Here is an 8,895-nt window from a genome sequence, read left to right as displayed (position 1 = left end):
GATCTTGACTAGCAGATTTTTTAAAAAGAAATGACTAAACAAAAATAAGACATGTAAGTGCCTTTCCCTGGTGGCTCAGATGGTAAAGAATCTGCTTGCAATGCAGGAGACCTGAGTTCGATCCCTGGGTTGGGAAGATCCCCTGGAGAAGGCAATGGCTACCCACTCCAGTATTCTTGCCTGGAGAGTTCCATGGACAGTCCATGGGGTCGCAAAGAGTCAGACACAATTGAGTGACTAACACTTTTCACTTTCATGCAGTAGCAGTAGATATTAATTCATGAAAATTTGATTGTTATAAAGTGCATTGTGTACCAGATGGTGAAGTAAAATGTATTTCTTAACATAAGTTGCATAAAAAGAGTTGTGATTGTCTGGAAGTGCAGCTTCCAAGTTGAGATGGTCAAGACTGATCTCCCAGAAGCCTGATCCAGTGGTCTCTTCTCAACCTCATCTTGATTTCTTGGTCCTATTTGGCGCCAAAGCCCACCTTCTGTTTGACTTTGTTTCCTTTGTTTACCTTTTCTCTTTCCCATCCAGTATTTCTTTGAAGGCAACTCACATCAAAATAACTCCAGGAGGGTAGGGACCTATGGTTGTTGGTGTCCAAGTTGCCTACCTCGTCCCTTTCCATGATTTTGTCTCTTGTCACCCTGTGAACTCTCCTCTCACAGTAAATAGGACTCACCTGTGTAAACAATAGGATTTTGCAGAAATGACAAATGTGACTTCTGAGACTGGCTCGTAAAAGATGTTGTGGTCTCCACCTTGGTCTCTTGGATCACCTGCTCTGGGGGAAGCCAACTGCCACCTGATGAGGACTCTCATCTTGGAAACAGATCCTCCAGTCCCAGGTATGTCTTCAAACACCTGAAATCTGGCTTACAACTTGACTACAACCTTGCGAAAGCCCTGGAGCCACCCATCTGAGTTGCTCACAGATTCTTGATTCCCAGAAACCAAGAGATCAAAAACATTGCTGTGTTAAGATGTGGAATTTTTGAGTAATCTGTTATGCATCAATAGATAATGAAGGGAGGGTGTTGTGTTCTCTTTAGACTGCATGTCTCTACCCCAGACATACAGGGTTTGGTTTTCTGGGGAGGGACCTAGGAATCTGCAAGAATGGCTCTGGGTGATTCTTTGACCCTCTATAGTTTGGGAACCACTGCTCTTTTTTTCCACTGACTGCCCTCCTTCTTTCTTCCCTCCCTCCATTCCTTCTTCCTCCTACAGTACCGTTCCCAAAAGCTCTGTCCAGGGTGTCTTTTCTTTTTATTGTGTGCTCCCTGGGTTAGGTACATCTGTTCTGTGACTTGAACATACAGCCTTGGAGAAACCCATGGACCCACTTCTTCCAGTCCAAGGCCTCTTCAAAACCCCTAAGCTGGGCTACTCTGGTGTCTCAGTGGTAAAGAATCCTCCTGCCAACACAGGAGACGTGGATTCAGTCCCTGATCCGACAAGATCCCACATGCCACAGAACAGCTAAGCCTGTGCACCACAGCTCTTGAGCCCGTGCTCTAGAGCCCAGGAGCCGCAACTACTGAAGCTCAGGTGCCCTAGAGCCCGTGCTTTACGACAAGAGAAGCCACAGCAATAAGCCCTTACACCACAGCTAGAGAGTAGCCCCCACTTGCCTCAACAAGGGAACAGCCTGTGCAGCAACAAAGACCCAGCACAGCCAAAAATAAACAAAAAAAAAATAATTTTTACAAAAGCTCCTTAGCCCTATTTTCCAACTGCCTGCCTGATATCTCCGTATGGATCACTATTTCTCTTCATCAAATCAAACTCAGTATGTCCAACATGGAACTCATTGCCATCCTCACAAAACCTTTGCATTTATGTTCCCTATTTTTGATAGCAATTTATAGCTTAGTCTCCTAGGCTCTGAATCCTGATAGTATCCTGTGTCCTCTTTTTTCTTGCCCTCAACACATCCTGGTCCCTAAAATCTGACAGTCCTCCTCTTCAGAGCCTCCCATGCTGACTGCCACCACTCTGGTTCACACCTCATTACAGCGGCCCCGTTGTTTTCTCACTCTATTCTTTCTCCACAACTTCTTCCATTCCAAGCTTTGATCCTTTGATGACTCTCATTTTCTTCTGAATAAAGTTTAAACTCCTTGGAATGGCATGTAAAGTCCTTAACAGTGTGGCCCTAATGGGATGTTCTATGATCTCCTAATTTACCTCTAAACACACATACTCTCTAGGAACAAGGGATTATCCATAATTTCCCTAACACACCTCAAAGGGGTCTATATCTTTTCTTATATGATTATGACCCCTATAGAATTAAAAGTTTCCCTTGAGAATTAAAAAAAACACATACTATAAATCACCTTGCAAAATTTACTTGTGATGTAGTCTGCAATGGTAGATGTGATATAGTCTGCAATGGTAGATATAGTCCATGTCTGCATTCTTTTAAGCCAGTCCCCAAACCAGGTTAGGAGAAGGTAGGGGGAGAGTGTAGGTGCAAACCTCATTGAGTTCTTTTGTTCCCTTTAGATAACAGACATGAAAAATGAATTTTCAGCTTCCTGTGGGGCTTCACCAGCTTTAGCTACATTGGTTGTACTTCTGTGAAAATATGTACTCACTGTTCATTTATTGAGCTGTACACATTATTAACCCTGTCCTAGGCATCGTGGATATCAAGATTAAGACCTAGTTTCTGCTCTTTGTCGACTCTGGTAGAGAGAGTAGCAATTGCCAGAAAAAAGATACTAAAATATCAGAGGGACTTCACTGGTAAAGAAAATCACCTCTAGGTTGGAAGAGTGGGGAGCAGGGATAAATAACTGCCTACCTCCCTCACCTTCAATGTAAACTCCAGGAGGGCAGGCATCTTTGTTTTGTTCAAGTTTGTATTTGCAGTAGCTAGAGCAGAAACCTACACAGAGTAGGACCCAAGATATATTTGTTGAATGAAGGGGTAACTGAATAAATAAATTTTATGTAGAAAAAGTATAGGTTTAGGTTTATAACTGTGAGCCCCTTAAAGGCTGAAATGATATCCTTTTGCATTTTTTATGGGTTTGCATTGCGTTCAGCATGTCTTAAATGCTCAATAAGTGCTGGATGAATGTTGAATAAGTGACTCCATAGTGAGGCTTGTTTTCTCCCACCCCTTTCCTGGTGTCATGAAGTGTTAGCCTTCCTGAAGAAAATGTTCATGCTGACAGTGGTTTTGAAGGTAAGTGTCTTTAAGAAACCAGGATAAAAGACAAGGTTATAGAAGAGGAGGCAAGATAAAAAGGTCAGGAAAATAACATTCTTAATGTAATTAACTGCTGAAAGTGCTCCTGAAAGCATTGGTCTGCCTTTACCTAATAGTCCACTACAATGGAAAATATGACTATATGTGGTGACACTGTTAAACCATCTCATTAGCAACACTTGCTTGATTTAATCCAAGAACCAAATATTGCTAGGTAGAGGTCAAAGCTTAAAGTTATTGAAGATTTATCCTACTCAGAATTAGATAAAAAAGCCAAAGGCCCAGATAATATTTCTGCTACTGTTCTTCCCCACCCCACCCCCTGCAAGTGATCTACATTTTACTAACTGAAATTATATTCAAAGAATCAGATATTTATGCCTGACTCTTAAGTGGAAGTTATGTCTTTTCATATTGAAATTGCTTAAGGCTTGTTTTAATGAGAAGCCCACTGGGTCCAGAATTAATTGCTGAGGAAGAATCAAAAGCAAGAGAACATGATGGTCTTTGCCCTGAAGCAGCTTACCAGGAAAGCAGGTGAAACATTTATTAAGAAAACAAGATGAGGGAAGAAATATGTGAGTTCAGATTAGTTTACAGACTTTTGACAGAGCTTGCTAGTGGACTGTTGAAATCTTAACTTACCTTCTCAAGAAACATCTGTCCCTGGGACTACATTTCCCAGCTCCCTTTGCACTCTTGTGAAATCATGTGACTAGTTGGCCATGTGACCTCATTCTGGCCAATGGAATGTTGGCAGAAAAGATGTGGCCCACTTTCAGGCCTGAACCCTATGCCTTCCCCTCCTTCCCATATGGGCTGATATAAACAAAACAAACAAACAAAAAAAAAAATTTTTTTTTTTTTAAATTGTACTGTCTTGGCCTGGTTTTGAAGCCCTGAATAGAGCTGATCTAGAATTGCCTTCTTAGGCAGCCAATTAACTCCATATTCCAAATCACTTCACTTGTTGGGCCCTGACACTCTGGGACCACCAAACATACACCCTTATTGCCCCAGAATCAGGTACCAGACAACCAGGGATGACCCTGATGCCCAGAGCCTTCCCACCCCACCAAATTATTCAAATCAGCCAATCTACAGGGAGTCCATAAAAACTAGCTAACTCACTTCCCACAGCGGCCCCTGCCCCCGCCCCCACAACTTACCATACATCAGTTGCCCCATAGAACCCCGTTTGTTGTTAACTCTGTCCCTGGATACAACCCCCTGTGTGGCCCTGCTTAACAGCCTTCTCTCGTCAAGAGATCTAACTAACAGAGAACTCTACCTTTCATATGGCCAAGTGACATTGTGCTGGGTCTCACCATTTTTAAATCATGAAACAGCTGAACTGGCAGTGATCAGAGTCTCTTGGAAACTGTATTGAAGATGACAAAGTTACCTTCTGCCTGGTCCTGAGTGGTTTTCTGTAACTCTCCCATTTTTACCTCACTGTCAGTGCCCTAAACTAGTCTATGAAGAGAAAGGAACTTCTATTCTGTTGCAGCCATTCCTTTTTTTGGCTAATTGGTTGTGGCAGTTTAGCCTACTATGATTATTATAGGAAAACAATCAATCCATTGCTAGGGATATAGTGTGGAATAAGGAATTGTCCAGAGAGATAGGGGAAGCCACTATCTTAATAATCTTTATCAGGAGAGGAGCGTGGAGTTGCTCTATTTAAAAATGTCAGACTAGTGTAGCAGTTAACCTTTACTGGACATCCTTTCACTCCTGTCCAAGAAAAAGCTTCAGTCAAAGGATGCCCTATGTAGACAAATCTCCATTATCTCTAGTTTCAAAACATACCATCAATGCATAGTATTCTCAAAGTTGACTTCATGCCCTTAAGCCCCAGGTTCATTCTACCTTCTTCCCTTCTGTGTTTTATCTTTTACCCTTCTATCTTTTCTTTTGCACTGCAAATTAATTTTTAATTACATAAGCATTACACAATAGTCTTCTAACCAAAATTATATGCAAATAAATAATGAAAATATGAATTATAGAAACAAAATTATTATTTGATCACTCCCCCAACAATTCCATTTGCTCTCACTACTGTCTTCTGTGCATCATTTCAGACATTTTCTCTTTTTATTTACATTAGTTGATAGAAAATCTATGGTATTGTTTTTCTATAAATTATCTTCTACTGTCTATTTTGTCCCACAATTTGCTTCTTTCACCTAAAATGCTTCATAGAGCTCTCCATGGTCCTATATGGAGATCTAGTTTAAATCTAATGGCTACATACTGTTCCTCAGTGTGACTGTACCACAATTTATTTATCCATTCCTTTGTTCGAGGTGTTTCCAATTTTCCATCATTAATATCTGCATTAAACATCCTTGGAGATCCTTGCCTTAGTAGACTAGGTCCTGGGTGCTCTTCAGGTACTTTCTAGTTGTGATTCCATTTAAGTCTCTCAGCAGTTGTATGAGGTAAGTACTGACATCATCTTTGCTTAGTGGGTGAAGTGTTTGAGGTGAACTTGCTAAAGCTTCTTTAGGGAATGATAGTGAGTGGTGCATTTGCACAGCCATTTACCTCCTCTAAGCGTAGCATGTTTTAAGGGTATCCAGGCTTAATTTTAATCAGGTATGGTAAGACATGCAGACATGAAAATGACTGTCAGGAAAGAAGTTTTGTTTTTATTGCTCACAATTCCCTAAAAACAGGGCCACTTGGGGAAGCACCAGGGCCAATCAGGAGGCAGAGGAAGTGAGGGGAACAGTGGGGAATGTGTGGTTTTCAAGAGAAGGAACAGGTGAGTGGGTAAACAAGTTTATAACAGGCTAGTTTTAATAATTTCAGTATGCTTTGAGCCATAGGGGCTGGTACCTGGCCCTGGGGTGATTATGGCTAGTGGATAGGGACTCTAAGTGTAAGAGCCCATAAAGGAGGGGTGTGCAGGTTGGGCTCTAGTTTATTTTCTCCAGGAATTGGTAATAGTTTGCAAAGTAGCTAAGTTAAATCCTAGAGAAGGGAAGATTCAAGGGGACATAAAGCCATCTCCAAATGGATAAAGCACTGTCTTAAGGAAGAGGAGCTCCATTTTGCTGTGTGGAACCAGGTGGGAGAGCAAGAACCAGTGTGTAAAAGTATCAGGCAGGTTGGTTTCAGTTCAGTACAAACAGGGATTTTCTAAGAGAGCTGTTGGCAAATATAACAGGTTTCCTCAAGCATTCCATGAGGCTAGGGGACCACTTAGTAGAAATGTCAGGGAGAGGACTCAAGCATAGGTCCTGTGATCGTACCAGATACACTTGGATGTTTCTTTCAATCCTGATATCCTGTGTACAAAACGATTGTACTTACCAGCTGGAGAACAGATCTCAATAGTGCTTGGACATATCTCTTATGATTGTAAAGACATGCCCTTGGTCAACGAATGTGTTTGAGCTTTGTTGATTTGATGGCTTATTAGAAAGCTTTAAAAAATTTACTGAGAAAAACAAATACTCAGACTCTAGAGGTCAGCCATAGGACCTTGGAAGCATTGGGTACACAACTAAGATTCTGGAGCCCCAAAGCACAAGCTTTAGCAGAAACCAACTTGTGCTCATGAAAATCTTATTCTGTGCAAAGTGGCTATCTCAGTTTTACAAAGCAAAAAAAAAAAAAAAAAAAAAAAAACCCAAAAAACAAAACAACCACACACACACAACAACACACACCAAACTTTGATTTATCTACTACTAAAAGTTAATCTATCCTGAAAGAATTTGTTAAAATGACTCCCAGTAAGAGTCGACAGAGTAAAAGCTGTAATTTCCCAACTATCAACAGTATGTGAGATTTGGGGAAAGCCCATAGAAGCAAAGGATGAAATTTGGTGGAGGTATCCGAAACATGGTTTTCCTATCCACAAATTGCTACAGAATAATGGGGTGCCGCGGGTACTAAAGTGCTGCCTTCCGGCACCATTTCATTAGCTCACATCCCTTAACTACCGTGGCTGGAACGTCGGCCTTGGAGCCAGGCAGGCTGAGAAAGACCAGTCTCGCGCAGGGACAGCGAGCGGTCAGAACCAGTGGGAAGTGAGTCGCCCCCAGCTGCGGGATGGGCTCGGACACCGAAACCCGCATCGAGACAGCACAGATGAGGCGAACTCTCCCCACCGCGGGCTGGGAGGGCAAACACCCTCGACCCCCTTGGGTTCCGATCCACGGCCCCCGAAGCCTCCCATCTCGCCCCCTCCTCCGTACTCAATCTTCAGCGCGCCCGGCTGAGGTTCCGAGGGGCCAGCGAATCTCCAAGACTGGCTAAGAGTCCTCGTGCGCAAAGCCTGCGGCTCGCAAAAGGGCAAATAACAAGGGAACCAGGGAGGGAGAAGAGTGTCCTCAGGGCTCCAAGCGGACACGTAGAGCCTTGGTGGGACGGGGTTGGGGGTGGTGGCGGGAGAGGTAGGGAGAGCTAAACGCTGGAAAAGAAGAGACTTTGGCAACCGGCCACCTCCCCTCCCTGCCCACGTGAACCGGATCGGTGGTCAGGGTCCTGGGGTGGGAACCAGCCGGGCTGCTCACTCTTGTCCCACGGATCGGAGCCACCACCCCGGCAGTAGCCTAAAGCGGGGAGCTCTCCCGCACCGTGCGGCGCGCTGGGGGCACGGGAGGACGCGCGGAGGCCGCGGCGGCCACCCGGGCTCGCGCGCAGCCCAGGCGGGGACCGCTGTGGTCCTGCGCCAGCGAAGGGGCGACCGGGCCTTAGGCGTGTGGGAACCATTCGCCAGGCGCCTGGCGTCCCGACAGGTGCAGGCGCGCGGGCTTCCCATTGGTCGCGGCAGCGGCGACGGCGGGCCCCTTCCCCCTCCCCGCGCTCGCGAGGCCCCTTCCCCAGCCGCGGCGCCGGCTGGGTCTGCGAGGCGCGTGCCCGCGTGAGTGTCCCGGCTGCGCGCCTCCGCCCCGCCCCCGCCACCTCCCTCTTTCCGCGCCGCCGCCGCCGCGCGCTCGCGAGCTCAGGTAGCGGGCGCGCGGGCGCCTCCTCGGGGGCGCGCGGCCGGGCTGCCATCCTCCCGCACCCCCCGCCCCCAGCCCCCGCACCCGTCCGCTCCGGGAGCCAAGGGAGGGAGAGCGCGGGCGGGGGGAGCTGGAGCCGGGCGCCGCCGCCGCCGCCGCCGCCGAGGCTTCCGTCTCGCTCGCTCGCGCAGCGGCGGCAGCAGAGGTCGCGCACAGATGCGGGTTAGACTGGCGGGGGGAGGAGGCGGAGGAGGGAAGGAAGCTGCATGCATGAGACCCACAGGTAAGATCGAGAGCCCTGGAAGGGGCTTCCATCCCGGGGAGGCGCGCGCAGGCTGTGGAGGGGGAGTTGGTGCCTGGTTCCACTCCCCGAGGAAGGATTTTTTTTTTTTTTTTTCCTGACAGCGCAGAGAAATCTCACTGGGGACTGGGCAATAGGACCCATCCGGATCCTGGGGAAAACCAGAGAAGTAGCTGGGGGGATCCGGTGGCCACATCGTGAGATCCCTAAGAGTGAAATGTATAGGCCCAGGGAAAAGTGTTTTTTTAGCCTCGAGAGGCTGAAAGGCTTTAGACTTTCCCGTCGCGGCCACAGCCGCTGAATCCCGGGGACCGGAGCTGAGCCAATGTGCGCTAACCCCTGCCCGCCCTCCCCTCCTCCATCCCTGCTGCACGCGCAGCATCCCGTGGCGGCTGTTACTC

At 46.6% G+C, this 8,895-nt stretch overlaps 1 protein-coding gene across 1 annotated transcript in view; it reads left to right on the top strand.

Moving 5' to 3' along the window:
- Positions 1 to 8,422: 8,422 nt before the first annotated feature.
- SUSD4 (sushi domain containing 4) overlaps positions 8,423 to 8,895 on the top strand; it is a 131,844-nt gene continuing 131,371 nt past the window's right edge. Inside the window, exon 1 of the mRNA XM_055581959.1 lies at positions 8,423 to 8,476. The gene's annotated coding sequence lies outside the window, so the exon portion shown is untranslated. The remainder of the gene's footprint in view (positions 8,477 to 8,895) is intronic.

Source organism: Bubalus kerabau, chromosome 5 (assembly GCF_029407905.1).
Source record: "Bubalus kerabau isolate K-KA32 ecotype Philippines breed swamp buffalo chromosome 5, PCC_UOA_SB_1v2, whole genome shotgun sequence".
Lineage (NCBI taxonomy): Eukaryota > Metazoa > Chordata > Mammalia > Artiodactyla > Bovidae > Bubalus > Bubalus kerabau.
The sequence above is the reverse complement of the archived record's forward strand: the minus strand, read 5'-3'. Positions and strand labels throughout refer to the sequence as shown.